Below are 24,439 nucleotides of genomic sequence, written 5' to 3' on the forward strand. Positions count from 1 at the left end.
GGGTGTGTATATGGGGAAGTCCACTGACCCTTCCCATTTCTATGTCTACCAGTGTTTCTTCAGGGACCTGGGTGTCTGTCTTCCTTTCACTCAATTTGAGTGTGATTTTTTGGACTTCATCAACTCGGATCCTTGCCAGTTGCACCCAAACAGTTGGGGTTTTTTGCGGGCTTTTAAAGTCCTTTGTATAGTTCTAGGGATAGAGGTGTCTCTTCCCGTCTTTCTTCATTTTTACCAGCTGAAGATAGGCGTTCCTCCTTACGGCATACTGTCTTTGAGTGAGAGTAGGGACGGGGGTTTGTTCACTCTCTACTCCCAGTCATACAAAAATTTTAAACAAGAGTTTTTCCTTGTTGCCCTTGTGGATGTCGACCTGTTGGAGGATGGGGCGTTCTATTTCAGCGGGTTGCCGAAGTTCCCCTTCTATTCGTGCCCCAAACTGTCTAGGTTTCACGGGGTGGGCTAATTGCAATTGACGGCTACGTAGGCGGTCGCCATTGAGAATCTTTCAGCGCTTCCTCGCCCACTGGATTGCAAGCTCGTCCTGTCGCTTGCGAACTCGGCGCACAAGGAGAGGGGCTTGGAGAGTGAGTATCTTGTATTTCGGTAGCTTGTTAGGGTTTGTGTAATTTTCCTTTGCTGATGTGTTTTATTTTTTGTCTGCAGGAATCATGGGGAAGAACTTGTGGCATGAGCTGAAGCACCGCTACAGCGTTACCGAGCTCGAGGTCCTCAAGCCTCAAGAGGAGGAGGTTTCCCCCCTGAAGGTCAATCGAAAAAGAAAGAGGGGCGGGAAAGAGGTCGGGGGCACTTCTGCCCCTCGTGAAATAGAGGAGGTTACCTCCAAGGCCGCTGATGCCAAGACGGTGGACTTGACTGGGAGTCCACCGCTCGAGGAGGCTATTCGAGTGGCTACCGAGGAGGTGGCACCGATTGCTGAGCCGGTTGCTCAGCCTGCCGAGGTGTCAAGCCAAGCTGTTGAGTAGGTCGTCCAGACTGCCGTGGTGAGCACCTTGTCGTTCTGGCCTTTCTTTTCTTTTATGTTATTTTTTAGCTTTCTAACTTGAGGCTGTCTTCTAAAAGCAGGGGATGTTGCCTAGACAGCGACCCAAGCTGCTGGGCAGGCCGCTCAAGCTGCCGAGGTCGCAGCTCCAGTTGCCGAGCAGGCCGCTCACGCTGCTAAGGTAAGTAGCGTAATCCGTGGTCTTCCTTTGATGTATTGTTCTTCTGGTTGCCTTTTGTTTTAGAAGGATATGTTTTTTTTGTAGGCGAGAAAGGCCGCCAGGGTCCTAGAGACTCTGAGGTCGGAGGTGCCAGGGGTGGGTGTCTCTGGTGCAGAGCAAGAGGCTTCTTCCTCTGCCTCGGCCGAGGCTCGTGGGAAAGGGCCTAGCTCCAAGGTCTCGACAGCTGCACCGGCGGCGAAGGGCCCCCCTAAGCGCCCGTACCTCATGTATCACTATGGGAAGGAAGGCGAGCGGGTGCGGCTGGAGCACCTTAGTGCTTCAGAGGAGATAGACTCGCTGTGGAGTGCGGGGTTGACTCCGGAGAGGTTCTATCTGAAGGGGTCCCTGAGCACGGATGACTGGGCTATCATTGAGTCAGCTGGGCCAGTGGGAGGCTTCGTGTCTATCGAGATCTTCTTGCAGAGGAGTCTGGCCGTTGTGGACCGCTGGAAGCACAAGTGGTCCAAACAGCAAGAGGATCTCGTGAAGCTGAAGAGCCGAGTTCAGCCCCTAAGGGATGAAAACAAGGTCCTGAAGGAGGAGAACAAGGTTCTGACTACCACCCTTGGCGAACAAAGATGCAAGGGGCCGAGCTCCAAGCAACGAGGGGGGACCTCGCCAGAGTTCAGAAGTCGCTGGAGATCGCCCTGCGCTCCAACGAAAGCTATGCCTCCTAGGTGAGTGAGCTGCAGGGACTCTTTGCCTCGTCTTGAGGTCGGGTGCGATCTTTGGAAGACGAGGTGACGTCTTCTCGGGGCCAGGTTCGCTCTTTGGAAGATGAAGTGACATTTCTGAAGAGTGAGCTAGTGTCGGCGACTGAGGAGCGTCTCCGCGATGAAGTCGTTCTTGGTAGCAGAGAAGAGGAGATTGCTACCCAGAAAGTAGACCTTTCGAAGCTGGAGGTAGAGAAGGCGGCGCTGGAGAGGAGGCTTGAGGAGATTGAGCGTTCCATTGTGGTGGAGCATAAGAGGGGTTTCCTCAAGGCCGCTCGCCAAGCCAATCTCCTTGCGCCAGGGTTCGACTTCTCCGCCATGCAGGTGGAGAAGGTCATCAGCTTCGCGAAGCTGGTAAAGGAGGATGACGTTGAGGATAGCTCTAGCGAGAATGCCTCTATGTAGGCTGAATTTGTAATAGCCTAGTTTTACATTTTCTGCTTTGTTTTTCTTTTTCTTGAATTCATGTATTGAACTCGTGAAATTCTTGTATACATATCGTTTTTCCGAGATTTTGATTGTTCTTCTACTTTTGAACTTGTGTGTTTTGCGCTTTTGCGGGGCTCAAACTTGGCCTGATGTGAATGTTTTGTCCTGATGTTTGAATTCGACTTTTAGCTTAGGATGAGATAGATTGTACCAAGGTCCGAGCTCGACCTCGGGTGAGAGTATTAAGGTTTGTGCTCGTCCTCAAGTTAGAGTAAAATGAATTATCTCAAGGTTCGAACTCGACCTCGAATAAGCTTATTGAGGTTCGTACTCGAACTCGAATTTAGAAAAATGCATTATATCAAGGTTCGAACTCGACATCGGATAAGCGTGTTGAGGTTCGTACTCGACCTCAATTTAGAGAAAAATGAATTTTATCAAGGTTCGAACTCGACCTCGGATAAGCGTGTTGAGGTTCGTACTCGACCTCAATTTAGATAAAAATGAATTTTATCAAGGTTCGAACTCGACCTCGGATAGGCGTATTAAGGTTCGTACTTGACCTCGAATTAGAGAAAAATGAATTATATCAAGGTTCGAACTCGACCTCGGTTAAGCGTTGTCGCCACCGGCCCGAAACGGGCTTTCGGCATTCGCGAAGGATGGTTGGACTCTTTTATTTGTTTAAAAATATGGATTGCTAGAATGACTTATTCTCAAACTGAGACCTTGTCAAACGAGCAATTTTATTAAAAGGCTCACCAATCCATGTTAATCCCAAGCGGGACCCTCCATGGATTAGCGGTTTTCATAAAAAGGAAGGGTTCATGGAGTCGCCACCAATGTTTTACTCAAAACATTGGAAAAAGAAGTTTAAGGCAATCGATTCAAAAATCGACTTCGGCCATGACAACCAGAGTCGGGTAAGGGAGTCGGTTACGCGTGGGGAAGGTGTTAGCACCCCACAGCGCCCCTTTCGGGTTCCCTATGACAGATTATTTCTAAAAATAATAGTGCGAAATTACTAAATTACCCCTATTTATTCTAAACAATTATAACTTAACTATCTACATGATGACAGTTAAATATACACACAGAAAACAGTAAAAGGAAGGTCTTAAGAAGAAACCTTTGAAGCGTGCTTTTATATTCAAGTAAAACTGGGAAGCTTTTTGGTGTTCCCTCGCTCTACAAGCCCGCTCGCTCCCTCCTAGAAAATTTTAACTATGGAAATCCGGAGGATTTCCCTTCGACTCAGTTCGAGACTCAAGCAAAAAGCTCAAAACTCGAGAACTTTGTCGGATCAACTCTCCGAGTGATTTCTAGGCAGAGCACTGCTCAAAAAAACCCAGAATACTCAAGAAGAGGGTTAAAACTCCGTGTCAAAGTGTCAAATGACGTCCAATTGACGTCATATTTATAGGGATGAGGCGCAGTACGGCCTCTGGGGGTCAATACGGCCCGTATTGAGTTTTTGAACTACAATACGGCCGTATTGAATTCAGTACGGCCGTATTGAAGTTCAAGAAACCTCAATACAGCCGTATTGAGTTCAGTGCGGCCGTATTGAAGTTCAAGAAACCTCAATACGGCCGTATTGAGTTCAGTGCGGCCGTAGTGAACTTCAATCCTGTCGTATTGAGTTCAGTGCGGCCGTATTGTAGTTCAAAATGTTCAATACGGCCGTACTGAACTTTTGGGAGGCCGTATTGGGCTTCATTCCCTCCACTTCCTTATTTTGAGCTTATTACAAGACCTCTAGACCTACAGAGAATCCTCCTAGGGCCTTCCATGAGTCCTTCTGGCTGACTTTCCTTCAGTCCTCAAGAGTCTTCAAGCTTTATTTCCGACCCGGACAATTTTAGGGGTCTACAAGCGTGTTGAGGTTCGTACTCGACCTCAATTTAGAGTAAAATGAATTTTATCAAGGTTCGAACTCGACCTCGGATTAACATAAAACCTGAAATGATGCGGAACTAATAAAATATGAGCTGAATGGAATAAGTCATTTTATTGATCATGTAAGTGTGCCTCGTTAAAAACCCTCTCAACCAAAACCCATTTTTCTATTTTTTGGGATAAAAAACCGAGGCGAAAAAAGAGTGCACAGCTCATTCATACAAAATTAGCTAAAGTAAAACTTGAGATGCGTAGCATTCCAAGTTCGTGTATAGGTTTTCCGCTGAACTCTTCTAGCCAGTATGCTCCATTTTCCAAGTCTTCTGTAACTCGGAATGGGCTACCCCAGGTGGGTGAAAGTTTTCCTTCTGACGTGTCTTTCCGAGCTTCGCCTAGCAAACGCCACACCAACTCGCCAACTCGGAAAGAGCGAGGTCGCACTCGCGTGTTGTATCTTCTGGAAGCTTGAAGCTTGCAGGCTTCTTCGTGGATTTGAGTATCTTCTCTGATTTTGTCAACTAGGTCAAGGTCGGCTGCTAACTCTTAAGCGTTCTGCTCGTTATTGAAGGCTTGGCGTCGGTGCGATGTTTCTCCGTCTTCCACTGGGATCATTGCGTCAGCTCCGTAAGTTAGCCTGTAAGGCGTTTCCTACGTTGTTGACTAGGGGGTGCAATGATACGCCCAGAGGATGCTGGGAAGCTCGTCGGCCCACTGTCCTTTGGCGTTCCCTAGCCACTTCTTAAGTTCCCGGAGGATGACCTTGTTGGCTGCTTCAGCTTGGCCATTGGTTTGGGGGTGTTCCACCGAGGTCAGGAGATGTTTGATACCGAGCTCGCGGAGGAAGTCCTCGAATCCCTGTGCGATGAATTGCCGGCCGTTGTCAGTAACGAGGGTGTGAGGGATTCCGAATCTGCAAATAATGTTCCTCCAGGTGAACCTTTGCACATTCTCAGTGGTGATTTTGGCGAGTGGGCATGCCTCGATCCACTTGGGGAAGTAGTCGATCGCCACTAGGAGGAACTTGAGTTGACCTTTCGCGGGGGGGAATGGCCCGAGGATGTCTATTCCCCACTAGGAGAAAGGCCATGCCGACATCATATGGTGGAGGGCTTCTGGCGGTTGTCTGTGTGTGTTGTCGAACTACTGGCACTCTTTGCATTTCTGTACATAGTCCTCGCAATCCGACTTTAGAGTGGGCTAGTAGTATCCAGCTCGGAGTACTCTGATCGCCATTGAGCGTGCTCCGAAATGCATGCCGCATATGCCTCGGTGAATTTCCTCGATGACGTAGGCTGCCTGAGGCGCAGTCAAGCACTTGAGCAGTGGGGTGGAAATGCCACGTTTGAATAGCTCATCCCCGATAATGACGAACTTAGCCGATCTCATTCTCATCTTTCGAGCTTCGTCCTTATCTTCGGGCAAGATTCCTTCTTTCAAGTAACTCTAGATGCCTGTCATCCACCCCGGGTCTTTGCTGTCACTGACGTTGACAACTTTGTTGTCTAAGCTGGGTGAGTGCAAGGTCTCCTGGATGATAGTTTGGTGCTGTCCAGGCCTTTTGGTGCTGGCGAGCTTTGATAGGAGGTCAGCTTGGGCGTTTTGTTCTCACGGCACATGTTGTATGGTGAACTCGTCGAAGGACGAGATCTGATGGGATGCGATGTGGAAATACCGCTGTAGAAGGGTATCCTTTGCCTGGTACGTCTCACTGAGCTGCTCCACCATGAGTTCCGAGTCGCTATTGCAACTCACTCTTCGAGCTCCGAGGTCGCGGGCTAGCCTCAGTCCTGCGAGGAGTGCCTCATACTCCGCCTGGTTGTTGGTCACCTTGAAGTTGAACTTGAGGGATTGCTCCAAAGTGACTTGGTTTGGCCTTTCTAAAATGATACATGCACCACCACCTTTAGAGTTGGAGGACCCGTCAACGTGTAAAGTCCATACCTAGGGTTCCTCGGCAGTAGTAGGCGTGAGCTCGGCTACGAAGTCGGCCAGGCATTGGGCTTTCAGGGCGCCGCGACTTTCATACTGGATGCCGAACTCGGACAATTCTATTGACCACGCAATCATTCGTCTGGCGAGCTCTGGCTTTCGCAGAATTTGCTTGATAGGGTAGTCAGTTTTGACTACCACCTGGTGACTCTTGAAATAGGGTCGGAGGCGCTGAGCTACGGTGACACATGCCAGTGCTAGCTTCTCGATCATTTGATACCGCTTCTCAGCGTCTTGGAGGACTCGACTGATGAAGTAGATCGGTGTCTGTACTTTTTGGTGCTCTTGTACTATAACTGCACTGATGGCGCTTTCTGCTACGGCCAAGTAGAGGAGGAGGTCGGTTTTGTGATCCGGCCTCTTTAGGATTGGCGGAGTTGTGAGGGAGGTTTTGAAGCTTCGGAAAGCTTCTTTGCATTGATCTGTCCACTGAAAGTCTTTTGGCTTCCGTAGCAGAGTGAAGATCGGCCCTGCCTTTTCTGCAAGTCTGGGGATGAAACGGGACAATGAGACTAACCGTCCGGCTAGGCGTTAGACCTCTTTCACAGTTTGCGGGCTCTGCATCTGGATGATGGCTTTGCACTTCTCGGGGTTGGCCTCGATTCCTTTGCTAGTGATCATGAAACCGAGGAACTTGCCTCCCTAGACGCCGAAGACGCACTTCTCCAGGTTGAGACGCATGTTGTGTCTCCAGATCTGGGTGAACACCTCGGTGAGGTCGGTAGCATGGTCTATTGCCGAGGTGGTTTTGACCACCATGTCGTCGACGTACACCTCCATGTTCCGCCTGATCTGCTGGTGGAAAACCTTATCCATCAACCGCTGGTAAGTTGCCCCTGCATTTTTGAGACAGAAGGGCATCACTTGGTAGCAGTAGTTGGCGTGGTCAGTGATGAAGGACGTATGCACCTCGTCAGGTGAGTACATCATTATCTGGTTGTACCCGGAGTAGGCGTCAAGGAAACTGAGGAGGGTGTGCCCGGACGCTCCGTCGACTAGCCTATCAATGCTCGGCAAGGGGTATGAGTCCTTGGGGCATGCTTTGTTCAAGTCGGTGTAGTCGACGCACATGCGCCATTTCCCCGAGCTCTTCTTCACTAGGACCACATTTGCTAGCCATGTGGTGTATCTGACTTCACGGATGAAGCCAACGTTCAGCAACTTCTGTGTCTCGGCGATGATGGCCTCCCACCTTTCACCGCCGACCTTCCTTTTCCTCTGGGCCACTGGCCTTGCCTCCTTGTGTATCGCTAACCTGTGACATATGAAGTCAGCATCTATACCTGGCATGTCGGCGCTGGACCAGACAAAGAAGTCAGCATTCTGGAGAATCTCAGCTTCGAGCTGCTACCGCAAGTCTGGGCTCAACTGCCTGCTAATTTTTGTGCACTGCCCAGGGAGTTTCCCGATCTGGAGGTCGTCAAGCTCGTCAATGGGGCTTGGCCGCTCGTCGTGAGAGTCGGACCTCGGATCGAGATCAGCAATTTCCACGAGGGTGACGTGAGCCACAGTGGGGGGATCCCTCTTGCTTTGCTCCCTGAGCGCTGCCGAGGAGATCTTCAGACTCTCGGTGTAACACTGCCGAGCTATCTTCTGATTTTCTTTGACGAAGATGATTTTTCCGTCACTACCTGGGAACTTCATGGTGAGATGTGGAGTGGACACCACTACTCGGAGCTGATTCAATGTCGGCCTCCCGATGATGATGTTATAGGAGGTGTTGGCTTCCACAAGGAGGTACTGGACCATAACTCTCCTTGTGTCGGGGGAGGTTCCAAAGGTGGTCAGCAGGTCCACGTATCCTCGAGTGTGCACTCGTTCTCCTGCAAAACCGACTAGGGTCTCTATGTGAGGTTGGATGAGAGAGTGGGGGATGTCTAACCTGAGGAAGGTCGGCCAATACAGGACATCTGCCGAGCTCCCCTGGTCTATCAGTGTCTTGTGAACCTCCCAGTTGGCTATTTCCACGGCTATGACCATGGGATCATCCTGGTTGGGACTGACGCCGGCATAGTCGTTGTCGGTGAAGGTGATTGGTGGCGAGCTCAGGTGTGAAGCCGAGGTGGTGGAGTGGATGCAGTTGATATTACGCATGTGTCTTTTCCGGGCTGAGCTGTTGGCTCTTCCTCCTGCGAAGCCACTTGCAATTGTATTGATTACTCCCTGTAGGGGAGCTGACCCTGTTTCTTGGCTTACCTCGGCTTGCACTGCTCTGCTTGTATTTTGCTGAGAGCCAGAGGGTTGGTCGGTGCGAGCCCCCGAGCCACGACCTCTACCTCGTCCTCTACCCCCATAACCTCCTCGGTGACCCTGCTGTCGTTGGACATACTGGCCGAGGTGGCCTGCCTGGATGAGTTCTTCAATGTGATCTCGGAGGGAGCGGCACTCTTCGGTGGTGTGCCCATGGTTCCTGTGATATCAGCAGTGCTTGGACTTGTCCGCATTGCTGGGAGTGTGACCCTGTGGTGGCAGGGTGAGCAGGTTGTTATTGCTGGCCTCCTCCAGTATGTGGACCCTCGGCGTGTTCAAGGGAGTGTAGAAGTCATATCTCCCCCCCTTATTTGCCCTGGCCGACTTCTTGAACTGGCTGTCATTGTTGACTTTTACCTTGTCCTTATGACCCTATTCTGGCTTCATTGGTCCCTTTCCACAAACCTGGTCGCGGAATGCGGAGTGTTCCTCCATCTGGATGTAACCCGCAGCATGGGCGCGGAGCTCGTCCATGTCGCGAGGAGCCTCACGACATAGGTTGTCGACGAATGGCCCGAGCTTGACTACCATAAGCATGGCATGCAGGGCGACCTCGGGGTTCAAATTTTTGATCTTAACCGAGGTGGCGGCAAATCGCTCCATGAACGCCCGGAGTGGTTCATCATCATTCAGTCTGAGACTGGCCAGGGCGACTGAAGTGATGTGGTGAGGCCGGCTCGTCGCATATTGCGCCGTGAATCGCCTGACTAGAGTGTTGAAACTGTCGATTGACTCAGCGGGGAGTTAGGTGTACCAGTTGAGTGTAGCCCCCTTGAGCGAGGTCGGAAAAACCCTGCATAGTATAGCATTTTCATTAGTATAGCGTTTACCTGTGTGGTGTACAGATCAATGTGTTCATCCGGGTCGGTCGTCTCGTCGTAATGGTCGATGTGGAGAGGCTTCCACCCGAAAGGGAGAGGTGTCTCCATGATGCCATCCACGAAGGGATGGCAGCGGAAGGTCATCTGATGTCCCGTGCCGTGGGCAAGGGCGTTGCTGACGTCATGTGCCGACCTGTTCGTTGGTACGTGAGACCGGTGTGTGGCAGGCTTGGGAGTCAGTGCCCTAGCCACCGTTGGCGGTTGAGAAACTGAGTGGCCTTCCTCCTCATGCAGGTGACTGGGTTGAGGGGGTTGATCAGAGGGACGCCGAGGGAGTTGAGCGCGAATACGTTCATTCTCAGCGTGCAGCGCGGCTAGGTCAGCCTCGTTAGCGGTACGCATTGCTGCGAGGTCGATTTCGTGCTGGGCATGCATGTTTTGCAGATCGGCGTCGTGTTGTTGACGCATCTGTTCGACCTGGTCAATCAGTCTTCTCAATGCGACTTCGTTATCCATGGTAGCCGTGTGATCAAAGTCGTCTGTTGCGCGTCTGCTATGGCTTCTGGTGCAAACCATAAGCGTTGGTCGATAAGAGCTATCTTGATCGGCCCCACGGTGGGCGCCAAATGTTCTTACCGGAGATCTACTGTAGAGGTGATCCGCCAAGTAAGGTCGGTGAGCCTCCTTCACTGGTACGATGGTGCTCCAAGATGGGGGTGGTACCTGCAAAAGAGACTCCGATGCTAAAGTTAGGGTTTGTATGAGTATGAGTCTCGTATAAATAATGCACGTACCTTGGTGTAAATTAGGGTTGTGTTGGGCCTTGGGCCCGAGATCATTTATGGCCTGTTTAAGTGACGAGCTGACGTCACGCGGTGCGTGCCCAAGGTCATCTTGCACTATGATGCCGAGCTGGGAGCTCGGCTTTACAGTACAGATAGTACAGTAAACAAAATGCATAAAACGACAAAAATTAGGCAAAAAAAAATAAATAAAGACTAGACAAAGTTGCAAGGAAAGTTGATAAAGATAACTTTAAAGGACAAAGGTTATAATATAAATTTGGCTAAAAACCTATTTTAGTCCCTTATAATAATTGTTTGTTTTAATTTAGTCCCATTTTTATTTTTTGTCTCAATTTGGTCCCTAATAAATTAATTGGTTGCAATGTCAGATTTTCGTCCAAATTATTTAAATGGAGTTAACTGTTGGCCACGTAGATATATAGGTGGATGCCACGTGGATATGAAATTGCTTGAAAAAACCTGGAACCAGAACGGACCGTTCAGGATGCACTCTTGGTGTGTTAATTTTGCATCCGGAACGGTCCGTTCCAGGTGCAAAATTAACACACTAAGAGTGAAACCAGAACGAACCGTTCTGGTTTTAGAACGGGTCGTTCTGGTTCCAGAGTACCAAACACAAACAGTCACTGATTATATAGTTCACGGTTGTGAATCGTGGAATGAAAAAGACCCAAAGTACAAAGCATTTCAAACACTAGATTTGGTAATATTTTCAATGAAAATTGATAACTTCAATTGCTAAACAGTTGGGCTATACAGTGTATCATTAAGGACAATGCAGTGTATCACTAAAATCAATGGTAACATATTTTATTTCATTGTTAGTCAAACTGGAGTAAACCACTTACTACCAAATTGACACTATACAGTAAAGGATGAAATGACATGATATTTTTTCTTGAAGTCATTAATGATGTACCTCAACAACAACAACATGTTCTTGAGGAGGTACAACATGAAGTAAAGGAAGATGATACACATGACTAACATTTCATCACACAACCACATGCAGGGACGAATCTAAGTTAATCATAGTGGGAGCACTTGCCCCCACTAAAATTTTTTTCATTCTTTTTTTCTATATAAAATATTAATAATTTTATAAAATATATATTATTAATTATAAAATAAATTAAAAAAAATTTCATGTATAGATTAAATTTTAAAATTTTTAAAAAAATTAAAAATCATATGATATTTCGTTAAATTAATTCTAAATAACATATAAAATATTTTTGTTTTAAATGAGTGTAACAATTTAGAGGACACTAAAAAAAAACAAATTAATAAATTTATTATGTTTATCCTATTAATTTTTATCATTTTATTCCTCTAATTTTAAATAAGTTGTAAAAAATTATAAAGTGATACTTAAATATTTATTCAGAAAGAGAAAAAGGAAAAGTTATCACTCTATTTATAAGACAATTGTATTTTATAAAAATAAGTAATTTTAAAATTTTTACCGTAAAAAAATATTTTTCAAAATTATTATATTTTTTAATAAAAATAATATAGAATATTCTATTTCCCTCATTTAAGTTCTAGAACGGGCCGTTCTGATGTACTCGTGGTGTGTTATTTTTGCATCTAGATTGGCCCGTTCCAGATGCAAAATTAACATACCAAGAGTGCACTCAGAACGCCTCGTTCTGGTTGCAGAACGGGCCGTTCTGGTTCCAGGTGTATTCATGAAATTTGGCATCCACATGGCATCCACCTATGCATCTACGTGGCATCCACGTGGATAACAGTTAACTCAGTTTAAATAATTTGGACGGAAGTCCAACATTGCAACCAATTAATTTATTAGGGACCGAATTGAGACCAAAAATAAAAGTGGGACTAAATTGAAACAAATAATTATTATAAGGGACCAAAATAGGTTTTTAGCCTATAAATTTCATTGATTTTGGTCATGGAACTTCTTTACAACTTTTATTTCACACTTCCCACTGCCAAACTTTCGAATTCGGAGTTTGTTTTTATGATTCGTGTTTTTTTATTTTTATTATTCATGGTTGAACTAGGAGTTGTGACTAAAGAGTATAGGTTTTAGAGAGATAAAATTTTAATACTTTCGAATATTAAATTTTGGAAATGATAAAATTTGAGAAATGTATGCTGAAAATTTATCCTTTCAAAGTTTAATTTTCACAAATGTTAACATTTTAAAACTTTTCGAATTTAATTTTCAAGAAGTTAAAAATAACATGTATATAAAGGCATATACTCTTGTTAGATACCAATGTTTGTTAGTCTAACAAATTCTGCTATTAGTTATCAAGATTCGCTATTTGAATTTGATTATAATAAAAAACACAAATTCAAAGAGAGTTAATTTTAATAAAGTTAAAGTTTTCAAAGAGTCAAACATTACTAGAAAAGTGTTACTTTCATGCAATATTAATTTCAGAAAAAGAATTTATGAATTTATTTACAAAAAATAATTTACAGATATTTCTTATAATTTTTTAATGAAAAGTAATTTGTAAGAAATTTTTACAAATTTTTCTACAATTTTAATGATCGTAGAATTTTTTTTTCATGGTAAAAATTTTCAAAAAATGTTGTAAGAAATTTATTTGTTTCTTGTAGATTTTCTTGTAAAAATAAATTCGAAAGTAATTTTTACTCAAAGATAGAAAAATTTGAAGATAACTTTCCTTGCGAATTTTTTTCCAAATTTAATTTTTAGCAAAAATAAAAAAATTAAATTTCGAGAATTTCACATGAGCAGCATCCTTCCTGATTCGAGAATTTCGAGGATTTCACGAAAAATGTCTTCACGTGTCTCTTGATTCTCTTCAGGCTTCGTATGCCTTCTTTAGAAACTTCTTTGCTATTTTCTGATCACCTAAGATTTTGAGCACCCCTGTATTTCGAGTGTCTCCGAATTCATTTTCTGGTACTAACAAATGCCCCCTGAAAACATTTGTTTCGAGGTAACTTTGAAAGAATGTTTTCCAATACCTCAATTTTCTTTCTCTGATAAGACCCTAGAGCCACGTGCTCTTCACGAGAATTAAATGTCCCTGACATTATTAATTCCAAATTTCTCCTTTTCGTACCTGCTGCAATAAATTTGGCAGCACTGATTTCGCTTCCCTGGGATCTGCTGACGTAATTTCAATTTTTGTCCGTTAGTGAATATTTTCGATTACCAAAAAATTTAAATTCCCCTTTTTTTGAATTTCACAGCGGGCTTTTACTGCGCTTTGGCCTATTTTTCTATTTCATATAACCTTTCACATTGCCCTTGTGAGTACTTTCTACTGTGTCTTCGTACTCACTTCATTTTTTACCTTCGATTTCTTCATCTTCATCTCGTTCCCATGGCAACTTTTGCTGCATCCGCGTCTACGGCTACTCCTACGGCTTCGACAGTGTCTCCTACTCCTTCCGTTCCTTTATTGATGAAGAATGCGGCTATTTCCACCTTGAGCGAAGGGGCTAACCCATTCATTCCTATCCCTGGCATGGAGGAAGCCAGTCTCAAAATTTTTCAATCACAGGTACTTCTTCCTTTTTCACTTTATGATGGATCATTGAATGCTTTTCTCGGCCCCTATTTGAATCCGAGCAAGAAAAAGACTCATAATGATTTGCTTCCAGAATATGATTCCAGTCTCCCTTTCATTTACTGTCCAACCATCTATCTTTCCCTTTTTTCGAATACCGCCAAGATGTTTCGAGCTTTTCCTCCTCCTAAGGATAAACACATTCAATGGTTGGAACGTGTTGAGGCCTCGAAGCAATCTGTCTAGAAGGAAGCTGGAATATTCAATTTTGTTCAATTATCGAAGTACGATTTGAACGTCTTCGATCCCCAAATGTTGTTATTTGCTGTTTTCTTTTGAAACAGGGAAATTCGTGCTTTTGAATTTCCTTGTGGTTTTGTCTGCCCGACTCTCTTGGATATCGCTGCCATTACGGGATTGAAACCCTTAGGGGACCGTTACCTTCCTGACATTCTCGAAGAAGAGATTCCGATGACAGAAACTTTGATCGTCTGGGACAAAAAAATGTATTCTGCCTTCGTCAGTGGACACCATGGCGAAGAAGGTACTCCTATCACTAACTCTGAGCACATTTCCTTCTTGCTCTATTGGCTGTCTGCTTGTGTCTTTTGTACCCCTTCTCTGCAGGTTCCCAAGTACTACTACACACTCGCCCAGGCTTTGCATTGTAAGAAAAAGATTTTCTCGAGTAAGTTGTTACTGGCCTCTTTCTATACTTGCCTCGACGAGGCCTCGAAAAGTTTGTTTCAAGAAACCGGTCCTCGAAACCTCACAGGGCCACTCTGGCTTTTGCAATTATGGCTTAATGCCATTTTCGAGAAGAAACTGAATATTCTTCCTCTTCAAGCCTCCATTCAATATTCTCTCGAAGGCGCCCGCTTGACTGCTTTGACTCCCAAGAAAAGATCTATTGATGGTTTTGCCCGTTATGTCCAGGAAATTCTTGAATTCGAGGAGTTCTCAGATGATTTGGCCCCTTTCATCTGTTCCGATTTGGCAGGGCCTTCCTGGTTAATTGGTAACAATCAGGTAGGACAAATTTCTCAGGAAATGGTCAAAATCTGGATGGGATTCCTATCTTGGGATCTCATCTTTACCGTCATGAAACAAAGGGATGTGAGAGTTTATCCCTATCAACCTCAACTCTTTGCCCGTCAATTTGAGCTTTGTCATATTTGACCGACCCCTCTTTTTCCAAAGGATCGAATTGATTCGAATATTTGTGTAGAAGATGTGGATTATGAAGGTTTTTTGAAGTTCATCCTGACGCCTTCTACCCAATTGAACCTCACTCCTTGTTCTTTTCTTCCTGTATTTTTGGTGTCCCACTGCTACCTTCGATGGTGGTTTACTTTCGAGGACTTCTCTTGGAAACTTATGAATTCTCCCTCTCCCTTTTCTCTGTAGGGCCCGAAGATTTCAGGTATTTATGATAATCGTAACATTATTTATCAGTTCGAACAATATTACAAAGTTTGCTATTGCCCCAAAAACATGTTTCGAACTATTTTCGATGCTACTTTATCCCTGTCTCGAATGGTACAATGGAACATCCATCGAAATAAAGTCATTGATCATTAGGGTGAAAATGATTTTGAAAAATTTTGTCCTAAACACATACCTCCTCTTCCCAATGCCCTTTTTGGTCTTGCGAAATGTCTTGCTTATCCTCCTTGGGTGAAAACCTTTGATCCCTCATATGAGGATAATAAGAACATTCCTGTTAAGGATCGAGTGATGAGTACGAGATGTTCTATGTATGATTTTCCCAGGGATAAACAATGGCCTTTGTGCTGGGTTGACAACACTATTGTCTATCCTGGTAATTAAGCTTTGCCTCTTTTCCTTTTATGTTGGCTTTGAATTTCACATTTCTTCTCATTTTTCATTTTCCTCGCGTTCAGTTGCTATTGCCCAAAAAGTTCCTCAACATCAAGAGGACATTCAACACCGGGAGACAGCTTCAGAGGATGACGAAGATGATACTTCGTTGAAGCCTTGAAAATGAAAGACTCTTTCTGACCGACTTCGGTCTCACTCAAAGGTAAAAATAACAACATATGTCCCTTCTTCCAGATTTGTACTAAATTTATGGCCGCTAATGAATTTGCATTTTTTTTGTAGGAGATCAAAGTTCCTAAGAAAAAACTTCGTTCAGACTCTCACAGTGGTCAATTTGTAAGTTATCTTTCTGGGCGTGATCAAAATTGTTACTTGAACGCCATATTAATCTCCTTGTTTTTATCATTTTCCAGGTTTCCACCACTCGGAGGTCTTTCCGAGACAAAGGGAAACAAAAAGCAATTTCATTTAGGTCTGTCTCTAGACCGAAAGTTCCCACTGAGAAGCTTATGAAGGATGCAATGAAATCCCCTGTTTAGGTATAATTTTTTCGATCTTCATTACTCTCCTCTTGATTTGATTCTATCCTCTGTAATAATTATCCCTTTTTCAGAAAAAAGGTGGATTCAGAGGTATCTGAATCTTCTTCTGAGAGCCCTCAAAGCGCTCCTACTTCTCCTACTGCTGCTCCATCATCTCGAGATGTTATCGAAAGTCGTGAATCGGCGTCTCCTCCTAAACGTCCTGAGGTATGTTCTGTTGACTTTCGATTTCACTTTTCTGGCCGTTCTCGAACCTGTGCATTGTTACAATGCTTTTCATAACAGGCGGTTTCTTCTAATATTCTTACGACCACTGTTCCTGTCACTATGCCAACTGTTGAACCTTCACCTCCGGGTCCTGTGCAAGGTGATGCACCTTCCTTCAACTTCGACACAAGGGTGTCCTCTGAACAAGGTGGGTAATTTCTTGGACATCATGTTATTCCACCAGAGAATATCTTTGTCTTAACAACATATTTTTTTTTCGTGCAGGTCTAGAAGTAACCTCTAAGGATAAACAAACTCCTCCCCCTGGTCAACCTGCGAGTTTGACTGATGTTGTCCCCTCTAACACTCTGCTAGCTTCTATCCCTCCTGATGACATAGACCTCATAAGCTTCTTTCATGACGAAGCTGCTCAAGATGACATTTTCGAGGTCCTAGAGAATTGGACTAGCGGGACTTCAGCTTCGGGGAAGACCCAAGAAACTGTTGCGAGCTTTCAACCTCTATTATCCTCCTTCCGTTCGAAGGCTTATGTGGATCATCTTGACCAAGATCTCATGGACCCCTAATTCAAAATAGAGATTGAGAATATGGTTGATGATCTAAATACATTTGCCGATCTTCCTCCGGAGGTAACCACAGAGCTAAACGAATATGTGCATACTTTTGCTGCAGCCTCCGAATTGCCCACGAAGTGGTCCATTTCGAATCAGGAAATGACTCAGATCGAGGTTGATTCTGAAGAGGATTGAACCAAATTGGAAAAGCTCAAGACAAAACTTCTTTCGATCAAGGACTCCACTTCCTAGATAGTTCCAGAATTGATGAAGCTCAAACAATCTGAGGAAGAGACAGAGCGTACCCTTGTTGTTCTGCAATGAGAGCTTGATTCGATCAAGTCTAAACATGCTGCTTTGAAGCTCCAAAGCCAAGAGATCACGTTGAAGCAAAAGGATTTGCGGGATGAAGGGAAAGGAATATCTCTCCGACTTTCAAAGTCATTGGATCAAAAGAGAAGATTGGAGGTATTGTGCGCTTCACGGAAACAAAGTCTCGACCAAGCCTATCAGGCATATGAAGCACTCAAATCCAAATTCTGCAAGTGATCGAGAAACTAAGAGATGCCTATTTATATTTTAATATTTATCCGCTTGTACCTTTATTGCTTATCTCTTTGAACACTCGTCTCAGTACATGCTACTTTCATGAAACTTCTTCAAGTATTTTCCATTGATCACTTTACTTGTATTTCTCGAATTTATCTCTTTGATCAAATATGCATTGTTCGAGTAGAGTCTTTCGATGATGAACGAGCCTTCCCAATTATAGGTCCATTTACCCCATTCTCGAGATTTTTGGTCCATTGGGAGGATGACTTTTAAGACTAAGTCTCCACTCGAAAATTGTTTGCTCCTGACCTTCTTGTTATAAACACGAGCTATTTTTTCTTTTTGGTGAATGACATTTTGCATGGCTATCATTCTTTCATCATCCAGTCGAATTAGTTCATCATACATTAAATTCCAATAATCCCCGACTGGCAACCATTTTGCCTTTGCACGTGAATGGATTGCAAATTGATATCAATAGGCAAAATCGCTTCGTGACCATAAACCAACTTGTATGGCATAGTTTGAGTGGCATTCCTGGGTGAATTTCTGTAAGCCCACAATATTTGCAGTAATGTTTCATGCCAATTTTGAGGTTTCCCTGAAATATGTTTCTTGATCGAGGCTATGATCACTTTGTTAGTAGCCTCGACTTGGCCATTAGCTTGTGCATAATAGGGTGTCGAAGTAATCAGTTTGATTCCTTTCAACTGAGCATACTACACCACTTTTTGACCTGTGAATACCGTTGCTTGGTCTGTATTTATTGTCTGGGGTATTCTGAATCGAAATATAATATGGTCTTCAATAAAATTTATCACCTCTCTCTGATCGACCTCTTTTACAGGAATTGCTTCCACCCATTTCGTAAAATAATCGATGGCCACGATTATGTACTTATGGCTTTTTGCTGACGAAGGATGGATCTGGCCAATTACGTCAATTTCCTAACCTCGAAAGGGCCAAGGTTTAACAATCGCGTGCAACTCAGTTGCTGGTACTCGATGTATTGGGCCATGTTTCTGGCACTCTTCGCAACCTTTTGTGAAATCGATACAATCTTTGAACATACTTGGCCAAAAGTATCCTTTTTTGGACAAAGTCCATTTCATTTTCTTCCCTGCTTGATGAGCGCCACAAATCCCTTCATGTACCTCTGCCATGGCTATGTAGCTCTCATGATTTTCGAGGCACTTAAACAGAACTCCATCGAACCCTCTCTTGTATAATTCATCGTGCAATATCACATAATTGAGAGCTCGATATTTAGTTTTTCTTTTAGCTTGCGAATTTGGAGTTTGCAGATACTCGATTAGCTCTTTCCTCCAGTCTTGAATGGTTAAGGTGTCAATGGTGAGGCATTCATGCTCGTCACCCAACTCATTCCTTATACAAACAAGAGATTCGAGACATTCCCTGCTTATCTTGTAGCCGGATGCGATCTGAGCTAATTCATTCGTATTTTCGTTCTCGTTACGAGAGATATGTTCTAATTGGACCTCATCGAATGAATTTAACAAAGTTGTAGCTCGAGACTTACATTCGAGTAACTTTTTATTCATGCATTTATATTCTCGAGTTAACTGTTTAATTACGAGTTGCGAGTCACCTTGAATGATTATGTTCCTTGCCCCCAAGTTCTTAAGCAATTTTAGCCCAGTAATCAATGCTTCATATTCAGTTTCATTATTCGAGCATTCGAATTTCATTCTCAATGAGAATTTGGTGGGGATCTCACCCGGGGAAATAATCAGTAATCTGATTCCTGCTCCTAACTCGTGTTTCGATCCATCGAAAAATAGTTCCCATGATTTCGTGGTTAAATAATTAACCTGTTCTATTAAATTCGAGTGATCCACGAGAAAATCAGCAATTACTTGTCCTTTTGTGGTTTTGAGGGGAACAAACGTTAACGAATACTAAGTCAATGCAAGAGCCCATTTCCCAACTCGAGAGTGCAGGATAGGTTTAGATAACATATATTTAATCACATTATTTCGACAGAATACGAATGCATCATAAGGTTTAATATATTGTTTCAGCTTTATACAAGCATAATACAAACTCAGACATAACTTCTCCAAAGGAGTGTATCTGATTTCTACCTCGACTAACATCCTACTGATGTAATAAATGGCCCTTTCGATGCCATTTTCGTCATCTTGCGACAGCATGCCCGCAATAGTCGAATCATTGACCGAGACATGCAATTTTAGTTTTCTTCCTTCAGAGGGTGGCACCATCACCGAGGGATTGTAGACCCCCAAAATTGTCCGGGTCGGAAATAAGACTCGAAGACTCTCAAAGACCGAAGGAAAGTCAGCCGGAAGGACTCCTGGAAGACCCTGGAAGACCCTAGGATGATTATTCGTAGGTTTAGAAGTCTTAGAGTAGCTTAAAATAAAGATGTGGGAGGATTGAAGCTCAATACGGCCTCCTAGAAGTTCAGTACGGCCGTACTGAACAATTTGAACTACAATACGGCCGTACTGAAACCAATACGGCCATACTGAAGTTTTTGAACTTCAGTACGGCCGTACTGAATTCAATACGGCCGTACTGTAGTTCAAATCTTCAGTACGGGCCGTATTGATGTCAGAGGCCGTACTGCGCCTCACTCCTATATATAGGACGTCATTTGGACGTCATTCCACACTTTTGGCACACATTTGGACCTTCTTGTTGAGCATTCTGGGGTTTTTGAGCAGTGTTCTGCCCTAGAATTCTCTCTGAGAGCCGATCCGACGAAGTTCTTGAGTTCTGAGCATTTAGCTTGAGAATTCGAACTAGTCGAAGGGAAATCTTTTTGATTTCCATAGTAAAGATTAATTTTTAGGGAAGGAGCGAGCGAGCGTGTAGTGGGAGGGAGCGCCAAAAAGCCTCCTAACATTTGAATATATAAAAGCACGCTTCAAAGGTTTCTTCTTCAAAATCCTTCCTTTTACTGCTTTCTGATTGTTGCATCGCATGTTTAATTTATTCATCATGTAGATATCTTATTCATAGCCGTTTATAATAAATATGGGTAATTTAGTAATTTTACACTATTATTAATAAAATAATCCGTCATAGGGAACCCGAAAGGGGCGTTGTGGGGTGCTAACACCTTCCTCGCACGTAACCGACTCCCTTACCCAACTCTGGTTGTAATGGCCAAGGTTGATTTGCGAAAATCAATTGCCTTATCCCTTTTTCCAATGTTTTGAGTAAAACATTGGTGGCGACTCCAAGAACCCTTCTTTTTGCGAAAACCACTAATCCATGGAGGGTCCCGCTTGGGATTAACATGGATTGGTGAATCATTTAATAAAATTGTTAGTTCGATGAGGTCTCAGTTTGAGAATAAGTCATTCTAACAATCCATCATTTTTCAAAACTTTAAAAGAGTCCGACCATCGTCGCGAATCCCAAGGTCCGTTTCGGCGGGTGGCGACAGGGATTGATCAAATAATTCTTGATCTCCTCGAATGCCTTTGGATGATTCTCGTGCCATCGAAATTCTTCCTCCTTTTTCAAACGTAACAAAGGGGACAACACCTTAGTCTTTCCTGATAAATTCGAAATAAATCTTCGAAGGAAATTTAACTTACCTAACAAAGGCTGCAACTCCTTTTTATTCGAAGGAGGCTTAGTTTCCATGATTGCCCAAGTCTTGTTTTTATCTACCTCAATGCCTTTCTGGTGTACGACGAACCCTAGGAAATCCCCCGCTGAAACACCAAAAGCACATTTCAATGGATTCATTTTCAGCCCATGTTTCTTCATTCTCTCGAAAGACAATTTCAGGTGTTGTATGTGATCTACTTTTCGTTTCAATCCGATCACTATGTCATCAATATAAACCTGCATGAATTTTCTGATCAAGTCATGAAAAATTATGTTCATTGCTCTTTGATATGTTGCCCCCGCATTTTTCAAGCCAAAAGGCATTACTACCCATTCGTAAGTTCCCAAGGCACCTAGGCACCTAAAGGCGGTTTTGACACATCATTTTTAGCAATATAAATCTGGTTGTACCTAGAATATCCATCTAATAAACTCAAAATTTCATTACCTGCGACGACATCTATCGTTGTTTTCGCAATAGGCATGGGATATGCATCCTTAGGCGTGGCGGCATTCAAATCTCGAAAATCGATGCATACCCTCATTTTTCCATTATTTTTTATAACAGACACAATGTTCGATACCCAATCGGCGTACCTCGAAGTACGAATGAATTTGGCCTTCAGTAACCTTTCGATCTCTTCTTTGATCTTTTCGATCACCTGCGGAGCAAACCTTCGTGGGTTTTATTTCACTGGTTTCTTCCCCAAAATCATAGGTAACCTATGTTCTACTAAATTTCGATCCAAACCAGACATTTCCTCGTAATCCCAAGCGAAACAATCTTTATATTCATGCAAGACCTGCACGATTTGCTCTTTAAAACTCTTCTCCACTAGTTTGCTAACATAGGTGATTCTCCTCTTTTCGATTGTACCCAGATTGACTTCCTCCAGAAGATCCTGAGATTCCACTTTAAGCCCATCATTTTTCATTTTCTCGAATCTTAGTGGAGCATCGTCAAAGACATAATCAAGCCTTTCTTCGATTCCTTCTGAATCCCTACTCTGCTCATCCTCGATTCTTACTCTAAGAGACTTTTTCTCAACCGTTTCAATTACCTCTTTTTGGTTTTCCTCTTTTTTGTCGGCTTTCATAGCCGTTATAGTTTCGACCTTCATCGAATGTGTGCCCCCTTGGGCTATTTCGACTTTACTACTTTCCTCGGCCTCATTGGCCGTTCTTTCGGCCTTGTAGGCCGAAATTCTAGCTAAGAAGCTCGAACAAGGATCTTGTCTCATCATTCTCGCACTTGAGCCGATTCAATTTCGGCTCTATGGATAACAAATCCTCTTCAAACATCCCAACAAAAAGTCTTCTTAACACCCTCTTCTTCCTCCAAGACATATGAGTCTATGGCATTGAAAGGTTTAGTTTTCACAAATACAGTAATTTGTTGATCCGCGAAATACATTCCCGTCTCATACTCTTTTTGATTTGCATCCAACACTTCCAAGTGTTCGTCATCATTCCAGAAAAATACTTACTGGTGCACTGTGGAAGGTACTGCTCCCATTCCGTGGATCCATTCTCTTCCTAACAACACATTAAAGTTAGCTTTCGAGGGAGTAACAATAAACATGGTGGTCCTTTTCACACTACCAATTTGGACATCCAGCAATATCATCCCTTCTAGTTGGGAAGATTTTCCCGCATAGTCAGAAATAAGGATATTGTGAGGTTTCAGATCTACGAAAGTCTTCCCAAAACGTTTCAGCATTGTTTATGGGAGTATATTTGTAGCAGCACCTCCATAAGGGTCAACAACAATGGTTTCAGATGGTCCTTCATCTCCTGGGTAGGTGAATCGAACACGGCTGAATTAAACTTTGGAATGACTCGAGAGATTTGATTCACCCATACTATTTTTGACTCATAGTTGGGGTCACCGAAAAAATCTTCCCGGTGTATGTCTTCCTGTTCATTCACAGATTCCATTGCTTCAGCATATTCAGAAGGTAGGATTGACACCACTCCACAAATATCTTCAAGGGAGTACTCGAAGCCACTTTCAAAACAATCCGTAATCAAATCCTCCTCATCCTCTGCGAATTTCTTCGATGCCTCTCCTTCGTAAGGTACAGGAATCGAAAATTGATTACCTTTGTGTCCCTCGAAAGTTGCCTTTCTCATTCTCTGTTGCCTTCTCCACTAAGTCTTGGTAAGGCCATTAAAAGGATATTTAATTCCTCTTCCATAACCTCCTTGCATGTTCAACATGAATCTGGGTCTTCTAGAAAATGGGTTTTTCGAGTAGTTCACAATTTGCTTTCCTAGACCCACTCAAACAATAGGCCTTTGTGGAGTAGTCCACATTCCAATGGGAACATACGCATTTGGCAGGTATGTATTACCAACTCGGGAGGAGTTGTACATCTCCATCTTTCCGATGGGAGCCATAGGAGCATTGCCTTGTGGCATATGAACTTGACGCATTACTATGCCAGTGCTCACTTTCGACTTTCCTCGAGCCTTCTCAGCTTTATAATCTTTCATAATTTCAGATTCCTCGAAAGCCTTAGCTGCTGATCTATCAAACACAGCGCTACATCTCGGACAAAACATAACTTCCCGATCATCATCCTTCTTCCTCGAAAGGAAATCAAGCAAACTGTCCCCCACTTTCGGATAAATGGGTTCTCCCTCTTTCGCGAACTCATCTAAGAGCTCTTCTAGTTTTTCATCCGTAATAGGTTCGACAACTTCCTCTTCATTCACAACCAGGTCGACCATATCGATTTCAAGCACATTGATCCCCATAGGGAGAGGTTCCACATATCCTGCTTGTGCAGCGAATGGATCAGTATCTGATGGAACTAGGTGAGGAGATTGATGTTCCTCCACTTTGCTCCATGCTTAGGACCGAATCTCTTGAGGTAGACCTTGGATCAAAGCTTGAAAACTCCTTGAAGAAATCTTCAATGGAGGTGATGCCTTAGAAGGAGGTTCGGTTACTTCCTTTGGATGAAGAAGCTTAAGGAACCTAAGCTAAGGTTTGAAGAACTTTGGAGAGAACTTAGGAGAGAAAGTTCCTCACGGTTTTGGACTCTTGAATTTGAGAGAAAAATCTGAAGATTGATTCTCATTTATGTCCAAAAGTGAGTACAAGTGTAGGAAAATCAAATATATAGGGAATAGTAGCTTGTAGGAGAAGTTATCCCTAACCATGGTTCATTAAGAACCATGGTAGGATTAACTTAAACTCCTACGGTTTAGCTAGCTTCTAGGAGAAGCTAAACCTTGACCATGGTTCTTTTAGGAACCATGGTAAGGTTAAGCTAACCTTGCTTGAGTTTAGAAGCTTGCAAGACAAGCTTCAAACTCAAGTAGGAATGCTTGAAAAATTCGGCCAAGGAGAAGGAAACAAGCTAGGCGGCCCATGGTTCAAATTGCTCCTTGATTTAATTTGAAAATCTTTGATTTGGTTTAGTTAGGTTCATCATATGATGATGAAATCTAGCTAA

This window comes from Cajanus cajan, chromosome 1 (genome assembly GCF_000230855.2).
Source record: "Cajanus cajan strain Asha chromosome 1, NIPB_CcT2T_4, whole genome shotgun sequence".
Taxonomy (NCBI): Eukaryota; Viridiplantae; Streptophyta; class Magnoliopsida; order Fabales; family Fabaceae; genus Cajanus; species Cajanus cajan.